We start from the raw sequence: 13,387 nt of genomic DNA on the forward strand, positions 1-13,387 counted from the left end.
AATCCAAAGCGGGCGCTCCCAAGACTTGCAGTGCCTGGTCATTTTTTGACACAGTTGCAGATGACATTTGCTTTGTCAAATGCAAGCTGTGTAATCAGAAGGTGAAAAGAGGGAAAAGTGTCAGCAACCTCAATACCACAAATATGTGGAAACATGTGCGGACCAAGCACGTGGTGGAGTTACAAAAACACACTGAAGGCCTAGGCCAACCTACAGCGCCGCCTACCATCTCTTCAGCTCGTGTTGTAGCCTCTTCCTCCAGCTCACACACAGCTGGTTCGGCTTCCTCACATGATCGCCATGGAAGAATCTCTGGCACTGTTGTACAGAGACACAGTGTAATTCCACCCACAGCACCACTTTCCCTGTCATCCTCACACTCCCAGGCCAGTCTACAGCCATCGTTAGCACAGGCATGGGAGAAAAGGCGCCCATACTCGGCAAACCACCCCCGAGCACAGGCTCTGAATGCTGGCATTGCTAAACTACTGGCCCTTGAAATGCTATCATTCAGGCTGGTGGAGACTGACACCTTCCGTAACTTTATGGCATTGGCAGTCCCACAATACAACGTGCCCAGCCGCTTTTATTTCAGCAGGCAAGCCGTCCCTGCCCTGCAACAGCATGTGGAGGGAAAAATTAAACATGCGCTACAAAACGCCGTCAGTAGCAAGGTCCACCTGACCACCGATGCGTGGACCAGTAAGCATGGACAGGGACGATACCTTTCCCTCACTGCCCATTGGGTAAATGTTGTGGAGCCGGGTACAGATCTTGAGAGTGGCGCTGTACGTGTTCTGCTAACTCCAAGGATTGCAGGAATCCAGTCTGTACACATTGACTCCTCCTCATACTTCAGTTCCTCTGAATCAGCGCTGCAGGAGCCGCCACGGTCTACCTCCACATCGACCCGTGAACAGTTACCTGTTATGATGACCGATATGAGCACAGCCGTGGCCAAACGTCAACAGGCCGTATTAAAATTAATTTCTTTGGGGAATCGAAGCCACACAGCGCAGGAGCTCTGGAATGCCATCAAGCAGCAGAGCGACGTGTGGTTTGTGCCAGCGAATCTCCAGCCAGGCATGGTAGTGTGTGACAATTGCCGAAATCTGGTGGCAGCTCTGGGCCTAGGCAACCTCACTTACATCCCATGTCTGGCACATGTGCTCAACTTGGTCGTGCAGAGTTTTTTGAGGGACTATCCGGATCTTGATGCACTGCTTCACAAGGTCCGCATAGAGTGCGCTCACTTGCGGCTTTCCAGGAACGCAAGATCGCGCATTGCAGCTCTGCAGTGCTGATTACGTCTTCTGGAACATCGCATCATATGTGACCTACCCACCAGGTGGAATTCAACGTTACATATGTTGGAAAGGTTGTGTGAGCAGCAGGCAGCAGTAATGGAGTACCAGCTGCAGCAGGCGCAAACAAGTCGCAGTGCGCGCCGTTCACACTTCACCACCACTGAGTGGGCCTCTATGAAGGACATTTGCCACGTTTTGCGTGCCTTCGATTATTCCACGCGGATGGCGAGTGCAGATGATGCACGAGTCAGCATGACTATCCCCCTTATCTGCCTGCTTGAAAAAACACTGCAAGCACTAAGGGACGAGGTTTTGGAAGAGGTGGAGGATGAGTCACAAATGCCATCTGCTTCTCTACAGTCTGCGCAACGTGGTTCCTCACAAAGGCCTAGGCAGGGGACACTTTGTGAAGAGGATGAGGAGGAGTCAATGGAGGAGGAAGACATCTGTCCAGAGGAGGGAGGTACACAATGCTCTAGTAGTCAGTATCTAGAGCGAGGGTGGGGTGATGCAGAGCAGGCAGAGATCACGCCTCAAGCAGGGGACAGCGTTTCTTGGCCAGTTGGCAGTCTGAAGCACATGGTTGATTTCATGCTGCAGTGCCTGAGAAACGACTGCCGCATCGCCCACATCTCAACATGGCTGATTATTGGGTGTCCACCCTCCTAGATCCTCGCTACCGGGACAACTTACAAAGCCTCATAACACCGTTGAACCGGGAGCGTAAAATGCGGGAGTACCAAGATGCACTGGTGCATTCCATCATGTTCTCCATTCCAACCGAGAGCAGTGCAGCTAGTGCTTTACAAAGCAGCTCAGTGCGTCGAGGCAGTGGAGGAAGCTCTGCACAAAGAGGGAGCAGAAGCAGCGCCTCAGGACAAGGCAAGACCAGTATGCCCAAATGTGGAAAAGTTTTGTGTCCCCGCTGCCACAAATGTCTACACCATCACAGACGGCTCCAGTCAGCAGGAGGCAACGTTTCCGTCAGATGGTGACAGACTACATGTCTTGCCCTCTCAGTGTACTCCCAGACGGCTCTTCCCCCTTCAAGTTTTGGGTCTGTAAGCTGGATACATGGCCAGAGCTTAGCCAGTATGCATTGGAGGTGCTAGCTTGCCCTGCTGCTAGTGTATTATCGGAACGCGTCTTTAGTGCCGCAGGTGGTGTACTAACAGACCGTCACATGCGACTATCGTCCGATAACGTTGATTGGCTTACTTTTCTCAAAATGAACAAGGCCTGGATCTCGCATGAATTTGCCAGTCCTCTTCCAGAATAAATAATTGGTTGGCAACAGTATCCAGGTCTCCTGTTGTGTTCATGTTTCTACCACCTGAACTGTAATCCCTGAGCTCCAACACCGCCAGTTGCAGCTCAGAAGTGCCGTCTGCACAGTCAACGCTTGCTCCAGTGTTATTGGGGTTCAGTAACGTCAGCTGTTCCCCTGCTGTTCGTACAGCAATTTCTCCTGCTCTGTCCACATTCACACTACTACAGATTTTAAAGTTGCTCCAATTACACCTCTGGCTCCTCTGTTTTCAGTATTATCCCTGAGCTCCAACACCGCCAGTTGTCGCTCAGAAGTGCTGTCTGCACAGTCAACACTTGCTCCAGTGTTATTGGGGTTCAGTAACGTCAGCTGTTCCCCTGCTGTGCGTACGGCAATTCCTCCTGCTCTGTCCACATTCACACTACTACAGATTTTAAAGTTGCTCCAATTACACCTCTGGCTCCTCTGTTTTCAGTATTATCCCTGAGCTCCAACACCGCCAGTTGGCGCTCAGAAGTGCTGTCTGCACAGTCAACACTTGCTGCCGTGTTATTGGGATTCAGTAACGTCAGCTGTTCCCCTGCTGTGCGTACGGCAATTCCTCCTGCTCTGTCCACATTCACACTACTACAGATTTTAAAGTTGCTCCAATTACACCTCTGGCTCCTCTGTTTTTAGTATTTACCCTGGGCTCCAATACCGCTAGTTGCTGCTCAGAAGTGCCATCTGCACAGTAAACGCTTGCTCCAGTGTTATTGGGGTTCAGTAACGTCAGCTGTTCCCCTGCTGTGCATACGGCAATTTCTCCTGCTCTGTCCACATTCACACTACTACAAATTTTAAACTTGCTCCAATTACACCTCTGGCTCCTCTGTTTTCAGTATTATCCCTGAGCTCCAACACCGCCAGTTGGCGCTCAGAAGTGCTGTCTGCACAGTCAACACTTGCTGCCGTGTTATTGGGGTTCAGTAACGTCAGCTGTTCCCCTGCTGTGCGTACGGCAATTTCTCCTGCTCTGTCCACATTCACACTACTACTGATTTTAAACTTGCTCCAATTAGGCCTCTGGCTCCACTCTGTTTTTAGTATTTACCCTGGGTTCCAGCACCGCCAGCTGTTTCCCAGCAGTGTCTTTGGCACGGGTACTCCCTCCTGCCCAGCCTGGTTCCAGCACGCCAGCTGTTTCCGGGTAGTGTCAACGTCACTTTGCCTCCAATGCGTTGTCCTGTCGTGTTGCGGTCGGGTTAGCTGACTCTATGGTGCCTGCAGCTTAGGTGACTCCTATGTGGGCTGCGGGATCTGGCAATGAAGGCTGGTTCCGTAGTGCCAATAAGACAAGCACCCCCTGTAGGACTGTGGGTTTCGGTAACTCAGGCCGGCTCGCGGCCTTGCAACTTTTTTTTTCATGGGTACCTTCTGCTACCCATCCGAGTTCCAGTACCGTCAGCTGGTCCTCGGTAGTTCCATTGGCTCTTGTACCTTCTGCTACCCATCCGGGTTCCAGTACCGTCAGCTGGTTCTCAGCAGTGCCTTTGGCTTAGGTGCCTCCTTCTCGGTATCCAAGTTCCACCAACGTCTGCTGGTCCTTGGTAGTGCTTTCTGGCACAGGTACCTCCTGCTTAGTAACCGAGTTCCAGTACCGTCAGCTGGTCCTCGGTAGTTCCATTGGCTCTTGTACCTTCTGCTACCCATCCGGGTTCCAGTACCGTCAGCAGGTTCTCGGCAGTGTCTTTGGCACGAGTACTCCCTCCTGCCCAGCCTGGTTCCAGCACGCCAGCTGTTTCCGGGTAGTGTCAACGTCACTTTGCCTCCAATGCATTGTCCTGTCGTGTTGCGGTCGGGTTAGCCAACTCTATGGTGCCTGCAGTTTAGGTGACTCCTATGTGGGCTGCGGGATCTGGCAATGAAGGCTGGTTCCATAGTGCCAATAGGACAAGCACCCCCTGTAGGACTGTGGGTTTCGGTAACTCTGGCCGGCTCGCGGCCTTGCAACTTTTTTTTTCATGGGTACCTTCTGCTACCCATCCGAGTTCCAGTACCATCAGCTGGTTCTCGGCAGTGCCTTTGGCTTAGGTGCCTCCTTCTCGGTATCCAAGTTCCACCAACGTCTGCTGGTCCTTGGTAGTGCTTTCTGGCACAGGTACCTCCTGCTTAGTAACAGAGTTCCAGTACCGTCAGCTGGTCCTCGGTAGTTCCATTGGCTATTGTACCTTCTGCTACCCATCCGAGTTCCAGTACCGTCAGCTGGTTCTTGGCAGTGTCTTTGGCACGGGTACTCCCTCCTGCCCAGCCTGGTTCCAGCATGCCAGCTGTTTCCGGGTAGTGTCAACGTCACTTTGCCTCCAATGCGTTGTCCTGTCGTGTTGCGGTCGGGTTAGCTGACTCTATGGTGCCTGCAGTTTAGGTGACTCCTATGTGGGCTGCGGGATCTGGCAATGAAGGCTGGTTCCATAGTGCCAATAGGACAAGCACCCCCTGTAGGACTGTTGGTTTTGGTAACTCAGGCCGGCTCGCGGACTTGCAACTTTTTTTTTCATGGGTACCTTCTGCTACCCATCCGAGTTCCAGTACCGTCAGTTGGTTCTCGGCAGTGCCTTTGGCTTAGGTGCCTCCTTCTCGGTATCCAAGTTCCACCAACGTCTGCTGGTCCTTGGTAGTGCTTTCTGGCACAGGTACCTCCTGCTTAGTAACCGAGTTCCAGTACCATCAGCTGGTCCTCGGTAGTTCCATTGGCTCTTGTACCTTCTGCTACCCATCCGGGTTCCAGTACCGTCAGCTAGTCCTCAGTAGTTCCATTTGCTCTTGTACCTTCTGCTACCCATCCGGGTTCCAGTACCGTCAGCTGGTCCTCGGTAGTTCCATTGGTTCTTGTACCTTCTGCAAACCATCTGGGTTCCAGTACCGTCAGCTGGTTCTTGGCAGTGCCTTTGGCTTAGGTGCCTCCTTCTCGGTATCCAAGTTCCACCAACGTCTGCTGGTCCTTGGTAGTGCTTTCTGGCACAGGTACCTCCTGCTTAGTAACAGAGTTCCAGTACCGTCAGCTGGCCCTCGGTAGTTCCATTGGCTCTTGTACCTTCTGCTACCCATCCAGGTTCCAGCACCGTCAGCTGGTCCTCGGTAGTTCCATTTGCTCTTGTACCTTCTACTACCCATCCGGGTTCCAGTACCGTCAGCTGGTTCTCGGCAGTGCCTTTGGCTTAGGTGCCTCCTTCTCGGTATCCAAGTTCCACCAATGTCTGCTGGTCCTTGGTAGTGCTTTCTGGCACAGGTACCTCCTGCTTAGTAACAGAGTTCCAGTACCGTCAGCTGGTCCTCGGTAGTTCCATTGGCTCTTGTACCTTCTGCTACCCATCCGGGTTCCAGTACCATCAGCTGGTTCTCGGCAGTACCTCAGCCTTCTTGTACCTTCTGCTACATTTCCAAGTTCAAGCTTTTTGAAATGGTTCTTGGTAATCACTCTGGATCTCCCTGACGAGGACCCTGAAGACGAGGACCCCGAAGACGAGGACCCTGAAGACCAACCCGAAGAAGACGAGGACCCCGAAGACGACGACCCTGAAGATGATGACCCTGAAGACCACCCCGAAGAAGATGAGGACCCCGAAGATGAGGACCCTGAAGACCACCCCAAAGAAGACGAGGACCCTGAAGACGAGGACCCTGAAGACCACCCCGAAAAAAACGACGACCCCGAAGATGACGACCCTGAAGACGACGACCCTGAAGACCACCCCGAAGAAGACGAGGACCCTGAAGACGAGGACCCTGAAGACGAGGACCCTGAAGACCACCCCGAAAAAAACGAGGACCCCGAAGATGACGACCCTGAAGACGAGGACCCTGAAGACCACCCCGAAGAAGACGAGGACCCTGAAGACGAGGACCCTGAAGACGAGGACCCTGAAAACCACCCCGAAGAAGACGAGGACCCTGAAGACGAGTACCCTGAAGACGAGTACCCTGAAGACGACGACCCCGAAGACGACGACCCTGAAGACCACCCCAAAGAAGACAAAGAAGATGACCCTGAATAAGTTGACCAAGAGGACAAAGAACAAGAAGACAACCACCAAGATACAGAAGAACAAGAGACAGAAAACCAAGAAGCAGAAGTACAAGAAGCTGCAGAACAAAAAGCGGAAGAACATTAAGCATAAGACTAAAAATCAGAGCAAAAGATATTATCTAAATTATAAGCAGAAGATGACTAAGCAGTGTATGGGGGTGAGTCCGTTCCTCCTCGTGGTGCCCCTGGAAAAGACCTGCTGCTGCAGGCCAAACTGAATGCGGACAAATCCTGTTGTAAATCTTTTGTGACGGGCAGAACGAAAGGTGTAATGTTCAAACTTTTATAGATAACAACCATAGGAATGCCTGTCACAAATAAGATTATGATGAAGAAGAAGAATATGAAGAAGATGAAGAAGTAGAATATGAAGAAGAATAATTGTTGAATAAGAAGAATATGAAGAATGTAAAAAAAAAGAATAATACGAAGAAGGTGAAGAAGAAGTTGATGAAAAAGATGCTGATGCTGAGGATGATGAAGGAGAAAGTGTGGGAGAAGTAAAAAAGAAGGTGAAGAGCATGGAAGTAGTGAAACATAAATATCTGCCAAATATAAAAAAACTTAACATAGTCAATATTTCCGTAACTCAGAACGTCTTAAAAAAAATATTAATTCCTGCTATTCCATTTGATTGGGCTAAACCTCTATGCCTTTATTGTCTCCCCCACCTCCCCCAATACACTCTACATTATTCTTAGTTGTTTTCCTTCATGTAGAATTAACCTACAAGGAAAGAAAGGGCTTATTTTTATTCCGATATTTCCGATCCAATCCGATATTTTCCGATATCGGAAGGTATCGCTCAGCACTAGTCACAAGCACTTTCCAAGTGATGCTAATCGCTTGGAAAGCGCTTGTCAATCCACATGCGGAAATGTCAGTGGGTAACCGCTCCATTTCCGCATGTCCCTGGCAGGAAAACGCATGTACAATCCACATGTACAATCCGCATGCGTTTTTTTCTGCCAGGGAGATGCAGAAACGCTCAGGAAAAAATCCTGAGCATTTCTGCATCGTGGGCACATAGCTTTATGGTGCATTTCCGCGCAGAAAAAAACACACAGTGTGCACATAGTCTTACAAAGAAAAGTAGAAATTTAATTTGTCTTCTTGCAAACACATTTTTTTGCTTCTCTGTGAGCCATGCTGTATTGAAACAATATTGCAGCCCTGTCTGCCTGTGAGCTGGAAGCTGCAGATGTGTTAGTTAGGTGAAGGCACCTATGTCTGTCATGATGGCAGTCCTATGAAAACCAGTCTATGGCTGGAGCTCACAGGAGACCATGAATTTTTTATATACAACACACACATTATGCCCCCTCAATGCTCTCTATACCTATTAACCTGCAGTGCACCTCAATACAGCATGGTGCTTCTCATAGAAAATTGCTCTGCCCAAAAATATTACACTGTGTGCCAAATTATTAGGCAAATGAGTATTTTGATCACATGATACTTTTTATACATGTTGTCCTACTCCAAGCTGCATAGGCTTGAGAGCCAACTATCAATTAAGTAATCTGGGGATGTGCATCTCTGTAATAGTGTTGAGCCACCCCCGTAGTGTTCGAGTTCGGTTCGGTTCGTCGAACACCCGTGTGTTCGCCGAACTGTTCGTCGAACTGTTCGTCGAACACCTTCGAACACCGTTAAAACCAATGGCAGGCAAACAAAAACACATAGAAACACATAGAAAACACCTTCAAAGGTGTCCAAAAGCTGACAAACTGCTCAGAAGACACAACTAACACATGGAAAAGTGACAAGTACATATAGTCATGCGAAAAGAAAAGAGGTGGAGGAGTAAAAGGAGGGGGAGACACAGATATAGGCATGTCATGCCCTTCTAAAATCCAAAAAGTGAGAAGCCGAGACGGCCAGTCCGCTCCTGCCCGTGCCACCTCCGTGTCGTCGGGTTTGTGCCAGAACCGCGGTGAACCCTGACGGCCAGCCCCCCTCTCCCAATACTGGTGCCTGTCCGCTGGTGGGTCGAGAGAGCCCCCCTGTGGTGGAGGCAGCTCTAAGCTTTTTAATTTAAATTGTCCCTCTAATTTGAATGAATACACTTTAAATCCATTTACAAGGATCTATTGGAGGGCAAGTCTCCTGCCAGCAGCCGCGTAATTCCAGCTCCAGTAGCGTCCACTAAAGCTGCTGCAGTTAAAAAGCTTTTATAAGGATCGAGCTCGGCTGTCCACCGCAAGGCATCCTAGTGCCAGTCCCAGCCCCTATGCCTTGGGGTGCCTCCTGATGCTCTTCACTAAGTATCCCGTGGTCCCGAAGCATTTCCTTTGAAAAAATTAAGTGTCCAAACTACAGGTGGTGTAGCTTGCTTAACAGCCGGGATAATCCGCTGACTAGCAGACACTGCTACTAGGCACAAAGTATTTCCTGGGCTAGATGCAGTTAAAAATTTGTAAGTAGATACTCTCGTTGGATGCTGAGAAAGCATTCCATAGAGTCTCCTGGCACGCCATATATGATTCTCTTAAAAAGCTTGGGGTAGGGGTCTAGGGGACCCTTTTATAGCCAAAATCACGGCCCTGTATCACAATACGTCACCTAGGCTGAAGATAAATGGAACTGTAGCACCGAGGGCTCGGTTGCTACAGACGTATTGCACCTCACCCAGAGGTGTGATATCTCACTCTCAGATAAGGATGGAGTGTGGATCAGGACCCGACACCTGCATGCATTACACCACATTGCCGTGGGGCAGGGCGACCAATATGCCCCTGAGATGGGCACGACAGTCCCTGTCCCTGGCTGGAGTGGGGGGAGGGAACACTGAGGAAGGGGAACCCTGCAGTGCAGGAGCAGGGAGGAAGCAGTTCCTGGGTGCATTGAGAAGGGAGTATAAAAGGTGGGCACCATCTTAGTTCAGTGCAGAGAAGTCTGAGCAGAAGTGGCAGGGAGCAGGGGCTCTGCATGAGCTCTGCTCCGGAGGCGGGCCTAGTAACAGAGGCCCAGGCCTGCAAGAGGGAGAAGGTAGGAAGAGGAGCGGAGAAGGCTCCAGGAACGAGGAATGAAGGGATCCCAGGGGTGCGGACGGGCGAGTCGCCACCGCACGCCCGAATCCACCTGCGTGGAGGGGTCAGGCCAAAGGGGGAGACCGGTCCCCGAACTAGTGGAGGCAGGAAACGACCCTCAGCTAGAAACCGGAGGCTCTGACATTTTATGTGGCGCAGCCCCTCGCTACACCCGCTAGGAAGGCACCACATAGGGTCAGGGAAACTGGCGCCAAGTTTACCAAGAGGAGGCCCGAGGCAGCCGGACAGAAGTGTTGGTAAGAAAGGCCAGACAAAGGACACACAAAGGGGGTCCTGTGAAGTGCTCCAAAGTTATCTGGGAGTTGTCTGAGCCCCTCACCTGGTGAGCACAGTACGACGTGGGCAGCCGTTACCTGCAGACGTGGTCTGGATAATAAGAACTGTGAGTAAAGGCCCTGAACTGCATCACTGACTCCGTGTCGTTACTGCTGCTGCCCTGCACCATCACCCCCATCCTCCGCATACACTGCCCTGAGGCTATACTCCTCCCGTGGGGAGTTATGCTACGCTCTGCTGCACCCACAACACCAGCCTTAGCGGTCTGCCCTGTAGCGGCGGTTCACTCTGACCGCAATCCACGGGTGGCGTAGTCGGACATTTAAACATCAAAACCACATAAATAGTTCCGCCACTGGTTTGACCGCCCTGAGCCACGGAACCGGATCGCCGCCACGAAGACTACAACCACCAGCATCCACCAAAAAGGGTCCGGCTCCGGGTGTCCCAAGGCCCAGGGGGTGCGTCAGAACATTTTCATCACCTTTCACAATCACCAATGGGACAAGGCAGGGATGTCCTCTGTCCCCTCTCTTATACATCCTAGTGACGGAGCACCTGCTCTCATCAATTCGCCATAACCCCAATATTAGGTGGATTGAGGTGGGAGGCACCGAGTACAAGTGCTCTCTATTTGCTGATGATGTCCTAGTATATATCACTCAATCACATATATCCATCCCTGCTGTTATGGCTGAAATAGATCACTTTGTTACATGGTAAAATTTTAAAATCAATGCAGCGAAGTCTGAGGCCCTCGATGTCTCCCTCCCTAAATCCATATAGGATTCCATCCAGTCCAACTTTCCCTTTGCCTGGCCCTCACAGGGTATCAAATACTTAGGAATTCCTATTCATAGAGACCTCTCCCATCTATGTTATCTTAATTTTGGGCCCTTTATTGAACAATTCCATACAGACCACGGTTGGCAAGTTAGAACTGTAAGATTCACTACGTGAACCACTGGTGTTTTGTGGAAAAGCACATGTACACCGCGTTCCAAATTATTATGCAAAAAGTGTTTAGGAGTGATAAGGGAAGAATTTGTTTGTTTGTCAGTTAAACTCATTGATGGTGATGTGTGTCAGGGCTCTTTATATCACTGTAAGCAATTGCAGACACCTGTGCTAATTAGTTTGGCAGGTGTGTCCAATGAAAGGCAAGACTACTTAAGAAGGCTCTCTCACATTATTAAGCAGCCTACATTTTCTGCCAAAATGGGAAAGAAAAAGGATGTGTCGGCTGCTGAGAAGCAACAAATTGTGGAGTGTTTAGGTCAAGGCATGACTACAATCAACATTGTGCGATGATCAGGATGAAGTGTCTTGGCAATCAAGAAGTATGTAGCTGATTCACAGTACACACGTGTGCGTGCTGATAAGGGCAAATTGAGGACTCTTTCCTACAGGCAATTACGTCAGGTTGAAAGAGCAGCGGCAAAAAAGCCTTGTCATAGCAGCAGACATGTTTTTGAAGCTGCTTGTGCCTCCAACGTCCCCCGAACAACAAGATGCAGGGTCCTTCAGAGGTTTGCAGCTGTGCATGCGCCATCCTGTCGACCTCCTCTATCCACTTCACACAAGCAGAAACGGCTCCAGTGGGCCAAACATTACATGAAGACTGATTTCAAAACTGTTTTGTTCACGGATGAGTGCCGTGCAGCGCTCGATGGTCCAGATGGATGGAGTGGAGGATGGCTGGTTGATGGACACCCCACGCAAACACGGCTACAGCGCCAACAAGGAGGAGGTGGAGTAATGTTTTGGGCTGGAATCATGGGGAGAGAGATTGTCGGCCCCTTTAGGATCCCTGAAGGCGCTAAAGATGAACTCCATAATGTATGTGGATTTTCTCAAACAGCACTTCCTGCCATGGTTCAAGAAGAAGAACCGTGTATTTCACAGCAAGATCATTTTTCTGCATGATAATGCACCATCTCATGCTGCACATAAAACATCTGCATCTCTGGCTGATATGGGCATAAAAGGGGACAAACTTATGGTGTGACCCCCATGCTCCCCTGACCTCTACCCCATTCAGAACCTTTGGAGCATCATTAAAAGGAGTGTCTATGATGGCGGGAGGCAGTTCACATCTAAGCAACAGCTCTGGGAGGGTATTCTGTCCTCATGCAAAACAATTGAAGCAGAAACCATCCAAAACCTGACAAATTCAATGGACGAGAGAGTTCAGAAGCTCCTTTCGAACAAGGGGTCCTATGTGAAAATGTAACATCACCTAGAATAAAGTTTTGAGTTGAAAACTGTTTGATTTCAGTTTCTAACAACCTGCTAATGCTTATAATTTCAAAAATGACCATTTTTTTGGTCTTTATTAAAATGAAAAGGTTGATCGAAAAGTTTGGGGGATCTAAGAGTGTGGCAACCCAGTAGTCATGATTACTTCGAATTCTGACAATATGAGGGTCATGCTGCAGGTAGTGCAGCAAGAAGGCACTTATGTGTCTTGCGCATCTCGGAGCCCCAAAATTATTTTCCGGGCTAGATGCAGCTAAAAATTATTTTTAATTTTAAATCTGGTGAAGCTTATTATAGATGGCCTAATAGGATCAGTGCTGCACACTGCTACAAAGCCCAAATTATTTTCCAGTCAAGATACAGATAAACATGATTAGTAATTTGAAAGCTTAAAACGGTTGGTAGGGTGATTTTAACCAATCATCAAGCTTTTACTCTCCCCAGGATGACACAGGGGTAGAAAAGTCGTTTCGGATCCATGATTTGTTCATCTTTATGAACGTGAGTCTGTCTACATTATCAGTGGAGAGCCGCGTGCGCTTATCTGTCAGCACACCACCAGCAGCGCTGAACACACGTTCAGACAGAACGCTGGCTGCGGGGCATGACAAGATCTCCAAGGCGTAAGTGGCTAGCTCCGGCCATTTATCCAGATTGGAAGCCCAAAAAGAGCAAGGGTCCAGTGACACAGTCGTGGCTTCAATGTTTACTTGGAGATACTCCTGTACCATCGTCTCTAGGCGTTGACTATGTGTCAGACTTCTTGTCTCCTGTGGCCTTGCAAAGGATGGGCTAAAAAAGTGGTGAAATGATTCCGCAAAATTGATGTTACCAGCAGATACTGTGGTTCTGTTACGGTTTGAGTGCTGAACACTTGACGGTCCCACGGTTGGCAAGTTGGAACTGTGAGATTCACTACGTGCACCACTGGTATTTTGTGGAAAAGCACATGTAAGATTCTGCAACAGTCTCTGCTGATACTCCTGCATGCGTGCATCCCTTTCTATGGCAGGAATAATTTCTGCAAATTTACTTTTGTACCGGGGATCTAACAGTGTGGCAACCCAGTAGTCAGGATTATTTCTAATTCTCACAATTCGAGGGTCATGTTGCAGGTAGTGCAGCAAGAAGGCACTCATGTGGGTTGCGCATCCAG

This window comes from Phyllobates terribilis, unplaced genomic scaffold (genome assembly GCF_046119375.1).
Source record: "Phyllobates terribilis strain yellow unplaced genomic scaffold, ASM4611937v1 Scaffold_5__5_contigs__length_657084704, whole genome shotgun sequence".
Taxonomy (NCBI): Eukaryota; Metazoa; Chordata; class Amphibia; order Anura; family Dendrobatidae; genus Phyllobates; species Phyllobates terribilis.